Source organism: Vulpes lagopus, chromosome 6 (genome assembly GCF_018345385.1).
Source record: "Vulpes lagopus strain Blue_001 chromosome 6, ASM1834538v1, whole genome shotgun sequence".
NCBI lineage: Eukaryota > Metazoa > Chordata > Mammalia > Carnivora > Canidae > Vulpes > Vulpes lagopus.
The window spans coordinates 9702080-9718413 of record NC_054829.1 but is presented as its reverse complement, the minus strand read 5'-3'; positions in this window follow the sequence as shown (position 1 = coordinate 9718413).

Here is a 16334-nt window from a genome sequence, read left to right as displayed (position 1 = left end):
AAACCTTAAAGAGTAGGGACAAGTCCCACAGACACAGAAGCCAACCTGAAAGAGCTCCCAGTGATCACCACTGAAACAATCTGAACAAAATAAATAACATAGTTTTAAATTACAACCCAAAGCAAAAAATAAATATACACGAATCCATACTTAGATAAATAAATAATTGAGTAAGCCAATAAATAGGGACAAGAAACAAACCTTCCCAATAAAAAATTTCAAATAATATAAGTAGATACCCCCTTTCTAGAAGGTGGAGCTGAATTTCCCCTCCCCCTCCTGGGGGGCTAGTTAGTGACTTGCCTCCGAAGAGGTAAAGGACATAGAAAGGGGAACACATAGTAGTTGCGCAGTGGAGAAAACCGGCAGACACCCCCTTAACCGAGTGGGGAAGGCCAACATCACCAATGACGTGTCCCCGATAGGCCAGGACAAGAAGGGCACTTCACTTCATTGGTATTCTCTCCTAAACCCCATAACCCGAGTCTAATGAGAAAAACATCCTGCAAGCCGAAGTTGTGAAATATTCTACAGGATACTTGGCCAGGATTCCCCAAGACTGTCAAGGTCATGAAAAACAAGGCAAGACTGAGAAGCTATTAGAGACCAGAGGAGACTAAGAGGACACACTAAATGCAAGGTGATACCCTGGGTTGGAAACAGGACATAAATGGAAAAACTGGTGAAATCCCAAAAAGTCTGCAGTTCAGGGAACAGTACTGTGCCAGTGTTGGTTTCTTACTTGTGACAAATGTACCATGGTAAGATCTCACGGAACATGTTAATGGGGAAACTGGGTGAGCCAGTCCCGGGGGCTCTCAGGACAGATGTTTATTTCTCCCAGTTCTGGAGGTAAGAAGTCTAAGAGCAGGGGTCAGCACAGCCAGTTCTAGGGAGGGTCCTCTTCCTGGTTGGCAGATGGCTGTTTTATTGCTGTGTCCTCACACACCAGAGAGAAAGAGAGGGATCCTGCATCTCCTCCTCCTTTTACAAGGGCACAGATCCCATTCACAGGGGCTCCACCCTCAGCACCCTCAGGCCCTGATCCCCCCACAGAGGCACCACCTGCAAATACCATCACATTGAGGGTTGGGATTTGGACACAGGAATGGTGGGGGAGGGGACATGACCAGTCCATAGCTATTGTTGTGTCTTCTCTGCAAATTTGAAATTGTTCTCGAGAGCAGTTCCAAAAATAAGAAAGGGACAAGCCAAAAATAAATAACAAAGAGGCAGACCTAAATACAATCGTAGGAACAATCACATGAAATGTTAATGATCTAAATATTCCAATTAAAATGTAGACCAGTAAAAAATAAAATAAAATAAAATAAATAAAATAAATAAAATAAAATAAAATAAATATAAAATAAAATATAAAATAAAATAAAATGTTAATGATCTAAACATTCCAATTAAAATGTAGACCAGTAAAAAATAAAATAAAATAAAATAAAGACCAGTTGGAAGGGGCCATGGACAAAAGAAACCCAACTATATACTCTCTAGAAGTGATGCACTTTAATTATGAAGACAGAGAGAATGACAATAAATGGGTATAAAATAGCTTACCTATACAAAAAAAATAAGCCTAAGAAGGGTAAAGGCAAAGAGTATCAATAAACTACATATAAACACACATGTGAAATCTTGAATTATGGCCTAAGTGAGATCATGTCCATCCATCCAGTGGTGTTAGGTCTGTGTTCGACCCCGTCTCTTTTTCTTTTTTAAGTTTTTTTTTTTTTTTTAAGTAATCTCTACACCCAACATGGGGCTCGAACTCACTCCCCCAAGATCAAGAGTTGCACACCGACTGGGCCAGCCGGGCACCCCTCTGACCCAGTCTTATACCTACTTTTTACTCTGTGTAAGGCTCCTTATTTCTTCTTCATCCCATCCTACTGAACCAGCTTTAGCAACCTTGTATTTGTTCTGTCCACACTCCCCCCATGCTTGTAAAATCACTTCTCAATGTATAATGGCTACACACATACAAGTACATGCATATACACAAAACATTTTTGTCCTCATTGACAGAAATGGGTTCAAAGAATACACATTTGACTTCAGCTTTGCTCTTTGAATACCTCATGCAGATTGCTCCAGGTCCCCAGACAGAGAGCCAATTTATTATTTTTTAATGAATTAAGAATTATCTGTTACTATAATCTGTAGGACATGAAGACCCCCCCATCACCACCCGGGGGTTGCTATAGCTGCAAACACTGCAGCTGGAGCTCACACGCTTGGTCCTGGGTCTCCTGGCCCACAGCTCCTCCAGCTCCTGGCCCATGTCCTCCCTCAGGGGCCCGAATCATGGATCGCCTTGTTCTCCCCACTGCACACTGCTCTTCTCTTTCTGCGGCCAGCCCTGCTGGCCTCAGACCCGCAGCCAACTTGAGGACAATACGCTGACATAGACTCTGACTAGTTCCCATAAAGGTATAAAGTCGGAAGCCTAAGGTAAACCCCTTACGACCCTCACACTCAAGCTGCTCTGTTTCTTCGGTGGACTCTTGCCCAACGCACTGGTGGTTCTGCATCCAGTTCTGTGGCAAAGCCAAACTTTGATCATCGGTGCTAATCCAGCTGTTATTCTGGCCACTGTGTAACCAGGCCCTGAGCAGCTACAGGCGGGAACCCACTGATGCTGTTCTGCAGGAAGTCAATACAGCAAACATGGATTGAGCACCTACTGTGTGCTCTCTGTGAGGTCTGCCCTCCTACTAGTAATAATCCTCCTTCATAGCAACAAAGAGAAAGGAGAGTCTTGGGATAAGATAAAAAACAGTTTACCCTCGTAGTTGTAGAAATTTCCTATTGAATTAATCCTCCAAGTGTTTTTTTTTTTTTATTTATTTTTTATTGGTGGTCAATTTGCCAACACACAGAATAACACCCAGTGCTCATCCCATCAAGTGCCCCCCTCAGTGCCCGTCACCCAGTGTTTTTAATGAGAATAGCCCCTTCTCTGGGTGACAAGATGACCCCACGAGGGCCAGCTGCAGTCCTCAACTCTTTCTGTAGATGCTGATCTCCTAAGAGGCGAAGATTGAGCTAACCACCCAGAGCTGACTTTATCCTAACAAGGAAAAAAAAAGATCTAGGACACTAACATGGATCGACATCTTCCAGTAATAGTTTAATTAATTTACATGAATGCTTGGATCTACAGATGTTTGAGTGGCACCTTTTTTTAAATAAAAAATAAATAAGACAGCAACACCCTGTCCATCTCATGGAGGTTTTAAAACATGTCTTAGGGGCACCTGGGAGGCTCAGAGGTTGAGCGTCTGCCTTTGGCTCAGATTGTGATCCTGGGGTCCTGGGATCGAGTCCTGCATTGGGCTCCCCGCAGGGAGCCTGCTTCTCCCTCACCTTATGTCTTTGCCTCTGTCTCTGTGTCTCTCATGCATAAATAAATAAAATCTTTAAACAGACACACACACACACACACAAAAGGTGTCTGTAAATTTTTTGATGCTCCTGCCAGAAAAAGATAGGGTCTAATCGCCTTCCCCTTGAATATAGGCTGGCCTCGATGACTCTCTGGGAAGGGACTGTGCTCTGGCTTTGGACCCTCATTCATAAAAAGCAAGGCTGTCTCTTTGGGGCATGTGTTTTTGGAACTCCAAGCACCATAGGCTTCCAGCTGTCTTGAAGGCGCCATGGGGGAGAAACCATGTAGAGTCCACATGGAGATGAGGGTGTCCCAGGAACCCCCACTGCCCAGCCCCCATATGCCAGCCCTCCCAGACAGACACGTGAGCAACCCTCAGATGCCTCCAACACCAGCCAGCATCCCATCGAAACTGTGTGGGAGGCAGACAAAACCACCCAGCTGAGCCCAGTCGACCCCAGAGCCATGAGAGTTAATAACATATTATTTTAAACCACTAAGCACTGGAGTGGTCTGTTAGGCAGCAATAAATAAGTGGAATATTCTGGGTCGAGAAATAAATAGCGCAGTCACCCTGGGCTCAGGGAGACAGAGTCACACAGTTTCAATCCAACCTCAGCACTCCATGGAATGTATCCAAGTCTGACTCTCAGATTTGAATATTGGGCAATCTCACATCTTGTAGTTTAAGGAAAAAAAAAAAAAGCTATTTTATTTAGTCACAGCTCCATCTGCAACACACAAAGCTACTCCTAAAGCACCCAAGGTCCAGCCAGCTCCCTGTGTTGCATTTGTGCAACCACCAGCACAGAGGAGCTGATGGCATTCAGCCTGGGGTCCCACTCAAAGACCAACTCTCCTTACCATCCGATATATAGGCCACTGTGGTCTGAACCTTTTAGCATCGATTTCATTTGCCACAGCAAGCCTTCCAGATACTGCAAACTTTTCTAATTGGAAGCCTAGGAGACAAATATTTCGTGCTTGACAGTTGAGCCTGGGGGAAGGAGACAGGACCAATGCTGGGCAGGACCAGCTCTGTGCCAAGTAGTCATGTCACTTCCCCTGTAACAGGTCAGCCAGGTAGCGTCCTGTTACAGTCATCGTCCAGAGACAGGGATCAAGTCTCAGTGAGAAAGACTTTTTGCCCCCAGGCGACGGAGGGCACTGCAGGGATGGGAAACCAGCTACTCCTGCCCCAAACCTCTTAATGTGACAGGTTGCACTGTGCCCCCCCCCGCCCAAAGTGATATGTTGAAGTTCTAACCTCCAGGGCCTCAAAATGGGCCCTTCCTGGGAAATTGGAGATGGAATTAGTGAATACATTGTCATATTGGAATGGGATGGGCCCCTAATCCAGAAGGACGGGTGTCCTTATAAGAAAAGGGACACAGAGAGGGATACATGCAGGGAAGAAAGCCATATGACAAGGAAGCAGAGACCAGAGTGATGCAGGGACAGGACATGGAGTGTCAGGGACTGCCCACAACCACAGGTGGGGAGGAGGAAGGGAGGAAGGTCACCCCCCGAGAACCACTGGAAGAGCACAGCCCCGTGGACCCCTGGGTGTGAGACAATTAGTCTCCAGAACCCTTCCAGGATGCACTTGTGTTGTGCTCAAGCCTGCAGGCTCGTGGTGCCCAGTGCTGGCGGCCTCTGGAAACCAGTGCACACCATCATCTCCTTGAGTCGCGACCTCCACGGGAGCTCACGCCGGCCTATTGTACCTTTTTACCTTGACCTGGATAATCTGAGGCAGGAGCAGCAGTTTCTTTTCTTTTCTTTTTTTTTTTTTTAAGATTTTATTTATTTATGAGAGACACACAGAGAGAGGCAGGGACACAGGCAGAGGGAGAAGCAGGCTCCCTGTGGGGAGCCGGATGTGGGACTCGATCTCAGGACCCCAGGATCACGACCTGAGCCCAAGGCAGACGCTCAACCACGGAGCCACCCAGGCGTCCCAGAGCAGCAGATTCTAAAGAAACTTGTAAAGGACCCTTTCTGTGTTCACATCAGGCAGGCACACACAGATTCCACTTGGCCAGACCGAGACCGTCTGGGATGGCTCGGGTGTCTGCACGTCGGGAACCTTTTTTTCAAGAAGGAGCTGGGATATTTTGGTTTCAGTGTGGACTGTATCACAGGAGTCCTTGTTTATCCAAAGGATTTTCCATGTAAATAAAGACATTTGCAAATTGATTTAGATTAATCAGGTGTGACTGCTGGATAAACAGAGGGCAGACTCTGTCCCTGAGACCCGGGCGCTGGAGCAGCCAGGACCCCGTGCACAGGCCTGTGTCCTTGCGGCAGCGGCGGCAGCAGAACTTCTGTGGTCTAGGAGCGAAGATGAAAACCAGAAAGGAAAAGAAACCCAAAAATATGAAAAACATCTCGGGTATAATCCCAAAAGACGAAGCAGGACTCAAAGGTCACCCTAGAGATGAGAGTTTAAAATATGGCCTCCCCACCCCAAACCCAAACCTGGGGGATTTCTATGTTCTAGACTTTTTCCTCTCATTCTGACCTCCTCCAGCACACACACACACACACACACACACACACACTCTGGGGCACAGAGTTGCTACACATTGAAAGTGTTTTTTATTTTATTTTATTTATTTTATTTTATTTTATTTATTTTTTTATAAATTTATTTTTTATTGGTGTTCAATTTGCCAACATATAGAATAACACCCAGTGCTCATCCCATCAAGTGTCCCCTCTAAGTGTTTTTAGAGAACATACTGCCTGTACTGCACACCCAGTGCCTGGGCCTCTGCTTCTCAGCTGCATTATTGTCTCACTTCAAGGCAGTTGTTGCTAATCCCATTTTGCAGACAGGAATACTGAGCCTCGGAGATACGAAGCGTCTGGTTCAAGACTCGCCGGTTGGCCAGCAGCCCAGCACGGATGCTAATCCCCCCCACCCCCCCCCCACCCCCGCTCCAGATCCCAGACCCACTTTTTCCATCAAAATACACAAACCCACATTTCTTGCAGCCACACTGGTGCTAAGGATAGAGTAGTGAACAAACCAGTCCAAGTCCTTGGGGAGGTGGGAGAAATGGGGAGATGTCGGTCAAAGGGGACACACTTCCAGTTAGAAGATGAGTAAGTTCTGGGGAATCTAGCGTACAGCATGGCCACTGGAGTTAAGAACACTGTGCTATGTACTTGAAAGTTACTCCGAGAGTGGATCTTAAGTGTTCTCACCACAAAACAGAAAGGGCAGTTACGTGATGGCATGCAGGTGTTCGCTGATGCTAGGGTGCTCATTACTTTGCAACACAGACGTGTACCCAAGCACCACACTGTATGCCTTAAACTCCCGCAACGCTGTACGTCAATTATACTACAGTAAAGAGGGTGGGGGAGCTAGAAGAACACATATTGTTTGATCCCAGTCATATGAAATGTCCCCAAAAGGCAAATCTAAAGAGAGAGAAATTAGATTCTTGTTTGCTTAAGGCTGAGATGGGAATGGGGATGACTGTGAATGGGCACAAGAACTCTTCTGGGGGCGATGGAAATGTTCTATAATTAGATCGTGGTGCTAGCGGCACTGCTCTGTAAATAGACTTAAAAATCACTGAATCGTACACTTAAGACGGGTGAACGGACTCATATGTCAACTACACCTCAGTGCAGCTGTTAGTAACCACCACAAGACAAAAGCGGACAGAGCCGCACCCTTGGGAGCTCCCATTCTCGTCCTCCCAGGCTCCTTTCCACAAGATGCCCCTCTGCTGCCTCAGGGACAACTCTAACATGCATGGGAGCCCCTGGGTGGCTGTGAACCTCAGGTGGGGGTGCATTTGGAAGCAGCTCCCAAGTGAGGCCAACGCTGCCGACCCACTGACCACACTAGCAACGTCCCATTGCATCTTAGGGAGAAGGAGAGATTTTTTTCTTTTTGTGCATCAGCTGTTGAGGCTCTTTTGCACATCCGTCCTGCTGACCTGACAGGTGAGTCTGAGAAGGGGATTGGCAAACCAGATGAGTGGTTCCCGGCGGAGCCACCTGCCCGGCTCCCCTGGGCACCTGCTGGGCCTGCGCTTGTCCCCCATGCTCAGTGATGGGCCAGCAGCGCCTTTCTCCCGGCGTGTGGTCGTGGGAAGCTGACAGCCCACAGATAGAAGCCACGGCCTCGGGCAGCCCCAGTGGTGTAGCCATTTAGCGCCGCCTGCGGCCCAGGGCATGATCCCAGAGACCCGGGATCGAGTCCCACGTTAGGCTCTCTGCATGGAGCCTGCTTCTCCCTCTGCCTGTGTCTCTGCCTCTCTCTCTCTCTCTCTCTGTGTCTCTATGAATAAATAAATAAAAATCTTAAAAAAAAAAAAAAAAAAAGAAGCCATGGCCTCGGTATCAGCCTTGTCGGTACACCCACACCCTGTGTGCTATGCCCAGAAGTTTCTTAGTGGGTCCCAAGCAGCAACAAGGAAGAGTTATCAGATGTGAAGTTGCCAATAGAACCAGTCCAAACAGTAGAATAGGGCAACCTGGTACCGTTCTACGTAACGTTAATTGGGCGCCCTCGTATCTTAACACTGTGCCAGTGGTTTGCAAACTTAGATCATCTATCAAAACTACCCGGGAACGTGGTAAAATTGTGAAGGCCCAGACTCAGTGGCCTGGATCAGTTTTCTAGGCAGGACTACATGCAGCGAAGTGTGGGAAGCCCTGCTACAGAGCAAGCAGGGTGCTGATGGGTTTGCTTACTTCATGTCTGTTAGGGGTGGCCCACCGAGCCTCGGCCTGAGCCGGCTCCTGCAGGCATGCAAGAAAGCAAACTGAAATTTTTGGAAATTGTGTGAGCCATTTGTTAAATACAGCTGTTACTAAAAATCGGATTATATATACTTAGAATTAAGTAAATTATATGAAAAACAAAGGTAATACAGACTCAAAACTCATCATTTCCTAATCATCTTACTGTCATCTATGCTTTGGGGGCTGTTTATATCCACAGTGTGAGTATGTTAGAAATAATCTAATAATCTAATAATCTAATGATGATGGTGTGTGGCTGCAAACATTCCATGAGGAGAATGTTGACAAACACTGCAAATCAAGGCTTACTCCCCCACATCCAGTCCCTTAACATCCCCATTTCACAGATGAAGACACTGAGGTTTGGAGAGCAAATGACTTTCCCAAGATCTCAGAGCCACAGTTTGACCCCAGACAGCTGACTTAGGAGCCCAGTTTTTAAACCAACTGATATATTAAGCTCTGTCTGTGTACCTTAGCTGGTCTTGTGGCATGAATCTCCATCTCCATCCTTCCTGGAAAGCACAAATCCCCCCTAAGCCCCACCAACAACTGGCCTCCCCCCAGGATCCCACCCCGGTCGCCCAGCAGCCTGAAGAGCAAACCAGCTGGAGGGCACCAGGTGGCTCAGTCAGTTAAGCATTCTCTTGGTTTTGGCTCAGGTCATGATCTAGGGTTGTGGGATCGAGCCCCACATTTGGGGCTACTTGAGGTTCTCTCTCTCCATCTCCCTCTGCCCCTCCCCACCCCACAGTGTTCTCACTCTAAAAAAAAAAAAAAAAAAGTAAATAAATAAATAAATAAACAAACAAACAAACAAACATAAATAAATGCAAACCAGCAGGGCAGTACCTATGACCTCTGATAGGTCAGGTTCCTCTGCACGATCTGTGGGGGGCTTTGATGCCCAAGTCTGGTCTCCTGCAGTGAGTGTCACTACAGTTGAATATACACACATTGAAGGAAGTTAAGTTAAATGTGATGCATGCTCTTGAAGGTGAAAAAAATCACAAAGAGATGGTGGTCCTGAGGTGGGAGGGACTCAGGAGGCTGAACAGACACATGGAGAGGTGGGGTGGCAGCACTCTGGGCTAGCGCTCAGGACTGGCAGTGCTCTGCACCCCTCTTGCACCCTGACCCAGCAGGTAGCCCCTTGGCCCCTCACAGGAGCCAGGAAGGAGAGAGGAAGGAAAGCCCACAAAGGAAGGGGCAGCCTGGAGATTATTTCCAGTCTGGTTTGCCCTCATCTTCCTGCTTCCTCTCCAGAATGCTGGGTCCCTGCAGGGTCCGCCTCCACATGCCACTCCCACTCTGTCCCGAGGAGGAGACACTCAGAAGGAAGAACTTCCTTGAATGTTTCTATTTTTGTTTAAAAAGTGAAAGTAGGGAACAAAAAGAAAAAAAGGGGAAAAAAATGAGGTCATGACCAGTGAATGATATGGTGTTAACAAAGGATAAGGGTATTTTATTTTCTTCTTCTGGCTCACCCTCTTTTTCTTTTAAATCTCCGATGAGTACGTACATTTTTTATAATGCAAGGAAACAGGTTATATTTTAAGAAGGAGGAGGGAGAGGAAGGGGAATGAACAGCAGAAGAAATCATCACAGCAATTATGCAATTGGTAGCTATGGGACAAAAAATACTTTCATATTACATAATGCATCACTTTCTCCCATAGCCTTGCAAGCAACAAGCACAGGCATTGTTAATCCAACGTCAAAAATAGGAGAAAATGTGGGGCACCTGGGTGTCTCAGTGGTTGAGCATCTGCCTTCGGCTCAGGGCGTGATCCTGGGGTCCTGGGATCGAGTCCTGCATTAGGCTCCCCACAGGGAGCCTGCCTCTCCTTCTGCCTGTGTCTCTGCCTCACTCTCTATGTCTCTCATGAATAAATAAATAAAATCTCAAAAAAATAGGAGAAAATGCTTATTCGTGATAGCCAAGATAAGGAAGCAACCTAAGTGTCCATCGATGGAAGAATGGATAAAGAAAAGGTGAGATGCCTACCTATCTATATATGAAATATTATTTACCCCTAATAAAGAAGGCTATCTTGCCATTTGAGACAAACTTGATGAGCTTGGAGGACCTTATACCATGTGAAAGAAGCCAGACATTGTATAATCTCACTCATCAGTGGAGTCTTGAAAGGTGAAGCTCATAGGAGTGGAGGGTAGAATGGGGGTTGCCAGGAGCTGGGGTGGGGGGTGAATGGAGAGAGGTCAATGAGGGTACAAAGTTTCAGTTACGCAGGATGAGTAAGTTCTGCGGATCTAGGGTACAGCATGGTGACCACAGTTAATAAATCTGTATTGTATACTTGAAATTTGCTGAGGAACAGATCGTCTATGTTCTCACCACACACACATACACACACAAAATGATAACGATGTGAGGTGATGAGTGTGTCAATTAGCTTGATGGCAGTGATCATCTCGCGTTGCATACATTTATCAAACATCACGGCATACACGTTAAATAATACAACTTTATTTGTTGATTATACATCAGTAAAGCTGGCAAAGATCGGGAGACGGAGGGCTGGGGGCTCTTTACATTTCCAAGGTCAAGAAGAGAGTCTGGGGCAGAGTCAGGATGTGACTTGAAGCCTTTCAGATGCAAGCCCAGGATTCCTGCTGTTGCGTTGAGGGCAGTCTCTGCACAAGCAACTGTGGAATGTTTGCCCCAAACAACCACTCCTCACCTCCCCAGATCCAGATGGGGACCCTTTGGGCCATGTACAATGAGGCATCTTTGTCCCCTGACCATCGATGTTTTCTGGAGGCTGGGAGGCATCTGACTCAGGTAGGGCTGATCAGAGTTCCTTCTGCTAGAATCTGGAATGGGTCACGGAGAAATAGAGTGATGAAGGACAGAGAAAGGAGGAGTGTGATCCTGCTTCAGTGTCTAGGAATCATGTGTTTGCCCTATGACTTGGGGAACAGAGAACACCAGTCTAGGCATATAAAAATATGGAAGAGGCACAGAAAGGAACAGAGATGAGAGATGAAGGGAGAATCTGAGTGACCTCATAAGCCCTTCATCAAGCTTAGCTGTTTCTGTCCTATATCCTTATATAAATGCTGTTGTTAGGTTTTTGGGGTTTTTTCCTAATTGAAGGTAGACTGAGCTGATGTCTATTACTGGTAGCCAAAAGAATACAAACTAATAATTTGGGGCACCTGGGTGGCTCAGTGGTTGAGTGTCTGGCTTTGGCTCAGGTCATGATCCCAGGGTTTTGGGATCGAGTCAAGCATTGGGCTCCCCACCAGGAGCCTGCTTCTCCCTCCGCCTATGTCTCTGCCTCTCTCTGTGTCTCTCATGAATAAATTAATAAAATCTTAAAAAAGAACACAAACTAATAATTTATGAAAGCATGTTTGGCTTACAAACTTATCTCTTTACTTTTCTAGAAGGAGGCTTATCTTCACTGTAAGCATCTACCATTACTTGTCATGGAACAACCAACAGCAAATATAATATTTATCAGTGAAACCCAAAAGCAATTATTTTACAAGAAGGAAATGAAGATGCCTGCTATCAATGCAATTATATTCACTATTGTTCTAGAGAACCTAGTGAGTGCAATAAGTTAAAGAAAAGAAATAAGAGATAAGTATTAGAAGAGAATAGGCAAAATCATTATAGATTTCCAATGATATTGTACACCTAGTATATACCCAAAGTCAACTGAAAATCATGTTGAACTGGAAATAATTTGGTAAAGTGGCTGGATATAATAAAGTATTTCTCCGGACGCCTGGGTGGCCCAATGTGTGATCCTGGGGTTCCGGGATCGAGTCCCACATCAGGCTCCCTGCATGGAGTCTGCTTCTCTGCCTGTGTCTCTGTCTCTCTCTCTGTGTGTCTCTCATGAATAAATAAAATCTTAAAAAATAAAATAAGCTATTTCTCTGGATGCCAGTAAAAACTATTTTTATGTATAATGGAAAAAAGGGTTCCACTCATAATAGCAGCAAGAACTGTAATATCTAGGAATAAATCTAATGAGCATTATGAAATATATATGCAAAATACTATAAAAGGAATTAAGGAACAAAAAAGAAAAATTAAATATAAAGTTATACCTTGAGGTCGATTATATCACTGGCCCCAATTCTTTCTCTCTCTCTCTGCATCCCTTCCTGAACTTGGCCTCACTGTGGGCAGAGTGTTCCTTCATCCCCTGAGTCTAGGCTTGACCACATGACTTGATTCGCCAACAGAACGTGAGCATATGTGACAATGTGCCCATTCTGAGGCCAGGACTTAAGAACCTTCTGCTTGGGGATCTCTGGGTGGCGCAGCAGTTTAGTGCCTGCCTTTGGCCCAGGGCGTGATCCTGGAGACTCGGGATCGAATCCCATGTCGGGCTCCAGGTGCATGGAGCCTGCTTCTCCCTCTGCCTGTGTCTCTGCCTCTCTCTCTCTCTCTCTCTGTGTGACTATCATAAATAAATAAAAAAATTTAAAAAAAGAAAGAAAAAAGAACCTTCTGCTTGCCTTTCTGCATCTCTGCCATTCTCATGAGAGAAGCTGTCCCCGCCCTGGAGCCCAAAAGGAATACAAAGGGAATGGCCCTAAGCCCCAACTTTAGTGGGGAGCTAAGTCTAACTAGATGTATCTATAACTGGAAGCACAGCCACCTAGCTGAACCCAGCCCAAATCTGCCAGTCTCCAGCCAACTCACAGACATGTGAGCAATAACAAATATTTAGGTTTCAGGTCACTGAGTTTCAGGATGCTTTGTTATACAGTAAGAGCTAACTGAGAAACTCCAGAGTCCTGGATGGAAATATTCACTATTGTAAAGATTTTCTGTAATTGCAAAGATTCTCTGTAATTGTAAAAATTCTCTGTAAATTAATCTGTGAGGTCAAGTGTGATTCCAATCAAAATACCAACAGATATTTATTTCTCTGAGATTTTAAATGAAACTGTAAAACAAATTTGGCTACTAAAATTAGGGAGGAAAGAAACCAAACAGAAGAGAACAAGATCTTATTCCATCAGATATTAAGAGTTATGGTACAACTAGGATAGTTACACAATACGGCAATAAATAAACTAGCGGAACACAATGAAGGGGGCATAAAGATGTAGATAGATGAGAGAGGAGAGAAGGAGAGAGAGAGAGAATAGATATGATGCCACAAATAGAAATGATGCTATATTATAAAATAATAGTGGAGGTGATAGAAAATATAGTAAAAAGCATTGAAACAACTGGCCAACACTTTAAAAATATACATTTAAATTCTTATCTCACTGTAGATACTAAAATAAATTCCAGATGGATTAAAGATCTAAATATATATTTTATTATAATACAGATATGATCAGATATACACAGAGACACAGATCTAGACTTTAACTCCCTCATCACTTTCTGTTTTAAAATTCACTGTCCTAAAAAAAATAATAAATAAATAAATAAATAAATAAATTAGAATAAATAAAATAAAATAAAATAAAATAAAATAAAATAAAATAAAATTCACTGTCCTAAGGGGCACCCAGGTGGATCATGGGTTAACGATCTGCCTTCAGCTCAGGTCGTGGTCTCCCAGGGATCCAGCCCTGCTCAGCAGGGAGCCTGCTTCTCCCTCTCCCTCTGCTGCTCGTCCTGCTTGTGCTCTCTCTCTCTGTCAAATAAGTAAGTAAAATCTTTAAAATTAACTAACTAATTAGTTAAAATTCACTGTCCTTGGAGGCGAGGGGGGTGGGGGGATGGGGTAACTGGGGGATGAGCATCAAGGAGGGCATGTGATGTGATGAGCACTGGTTGTTATATGCAACTGATGAATCACTGAACTCTACCTCTGAAACTGGTGATACACTGTATGTTGATTAATTGAATTTAAATTTTAAAAACATAATAAAATTCCCTGTCCTGAAGACCCAGCAGCCCTTCCTAAGTGACCCACAGAGCTGTGCGCGTCTTAAGCGGTGAATGGAGCTGTTGCCAATTTATGGCACAATCAACCTCATTATCCTGATCCAGTGGTGGCATCTTTGTCTCAGTAAGGACACTGGGAGGGTCATTCTGAGGGAAAGAAAAGCCGGGATCAGCCCCTATTAATGAGCATTGTCCCACTAAAGCCCCCCTAATCCAGCCCTGCCACCCCCACCCTGCAGATTCAGTCCCTCTATTGTCGCCCCAGAGCCTCCCCACCCCGCCCCAGCCTCTGTCAACTCCACCTGGACACCCTTTGTGTGGCACCCCTGGAACAGGCCACAGGGCGTGCATCTTTCAACCTTTATTAATTCTTTTTATTTTTAAAGATTTTTTATTTATTTATTCATGAGAGAGAGGCAGAGACACAGGCATAGGGAGAAGTAGGCTCCTTGCAGGGAGCCTGATGTGGGACTCGATCCCCAGACCTGGAATCACGCCCTAAGCCCAAGCAGATGCTCAACCACTGAACCTTTATTAATTCTTGTCTTTCCTGACCCCATCTCTCTCCTTTCCCAGGTAGCACAACAAGGACAATGTAAGCAGCCAGCGTGGGCTGGGCAGGGGTGCTGCTCAGGTGCCCGGCTCAGGGCGCGAGGTCTACACAGTAGCTGGTGTAGTCCTGGGCCCCAGGGAGCAACTGGTATCAGCAGGCCCACTGCACAGACCCGAAGACTGAGGGAGGGCCAGGGGACGTAGAGAAGCCTCCCTGCCCACCCCCGTCCTCGCTGGGCCCTGCACCCACCTCTCTCTTGGCATCACCTACTGTCTCCAGAGGATCCCATCCCGGTGTTGGAGTCTGTCTCCTGCCCTGGCGGGGCCCCTGTCCTGTTCCTCTTTGCACCCCCAGCCTCTAGCCAAAGAGAAAAGGCGTTGGAGGAGGAAAGGGCCACATAGGAAAAGAGGGAATAAAAAGCAAGGGAGAGAGAGGGAAGAAGAAAATTCAAAAAAGATAAGCCAAGTGAGGCCCAATGTGGGGCCCAGAGAGCAGGCTGTGTGGGGTACAGAGGGGCAGCCCCAGGGAGGCCGGGACAAGAACTGGCCCATTGCATTATGTCCCTCTGTCCCAGTGTTCGCTAAAAATAGTGCTGCTCCCACAGGGACTCTGCATTCACACGGTCTGCAGGGTAGGGCGTCCTGTGGACCTGGAGCACGGGGGTCAGTTCAGCTCTCCTCCACGTGGTGCCCCGGTGCCCCTCAGGCCCAGAATGTTCCATCCTGCTGGTCTGCCCCCTGCCCCCACCGCTGTTCCCATAGGAGCAGGGTCCGGGCCCACAGACCTTGCTCACAGCACCGGCCAGGGCACCCCGAGGAGCCCAGCTTCCAAAGATGTTCCGGTCTGTTTGGCACCAGACTGAAAGCCTGGGCCGGGACCTCGGCCTGTCCTTACCCCCCGACCTGAGGCTTGGGCCCTCTTCCTGGCCCCATTCCCTGGTGCTCTGGGCACTGCTGGGAGGCCCCCAGTCCCGGACTCTGTGCTCAGCTGGCCCTCGCCTCACAGATGCAGCCAGCTCCAGTGAGATCCTGGGCACGCCCCTACTCCTCCCCACGTCTCTGTCCCTTTCCAGAACATTCCTTGCTCTCATCCACGATTGCAAGCATTCGACGCGAATATGCCTTGCTCAGCCTTGCGTCAAGAGCCCAGGCCAGGGCCGTGTAGTCTGTGTTTGGCCTCCCAGATGTTCTATCGTGGGTCTATAAAAAGAATACTTAGATGTGCACTATTCCACAGGCAAAAATATGGACTGTTATCAACATCATATTCTGTTATTTCACATGCAATTCATCTGAGGAGCCCACTCATCCCTCCCTCTCTCGGGGAAAAGAGGGAAAAAAGTTGCTTTTGTGCTTCCAAGATTGCCGTAACGTGCCCTGGAGAGAACAAAGGGGCATGAGTTATTAGCTCTGTTTTATACTTGAGGCAACTATATCTCTGAGAGATTAAACGGCTCACTGTGTCACCAGGCTCGAGGGGTCTCGGGGAGCGGAGCCAAGCTCATCACTCTCCATCCCCAGAGGAGAGCTCTTCCCACCACCGTCCTGCCCTGCCTGCCAAAGCACTTTTACTGCCGTCTGTCGGCGGTCCCATAATTTGGACCAAATGCAGAGCAACCCCTCAGGACGGGGAAAGTAGAGACAGCCTCAAGGATTCGACCGAATGGGGTCGAAATGATTGAAAATCGCTCATTTCCAGCGAGGCTCCAA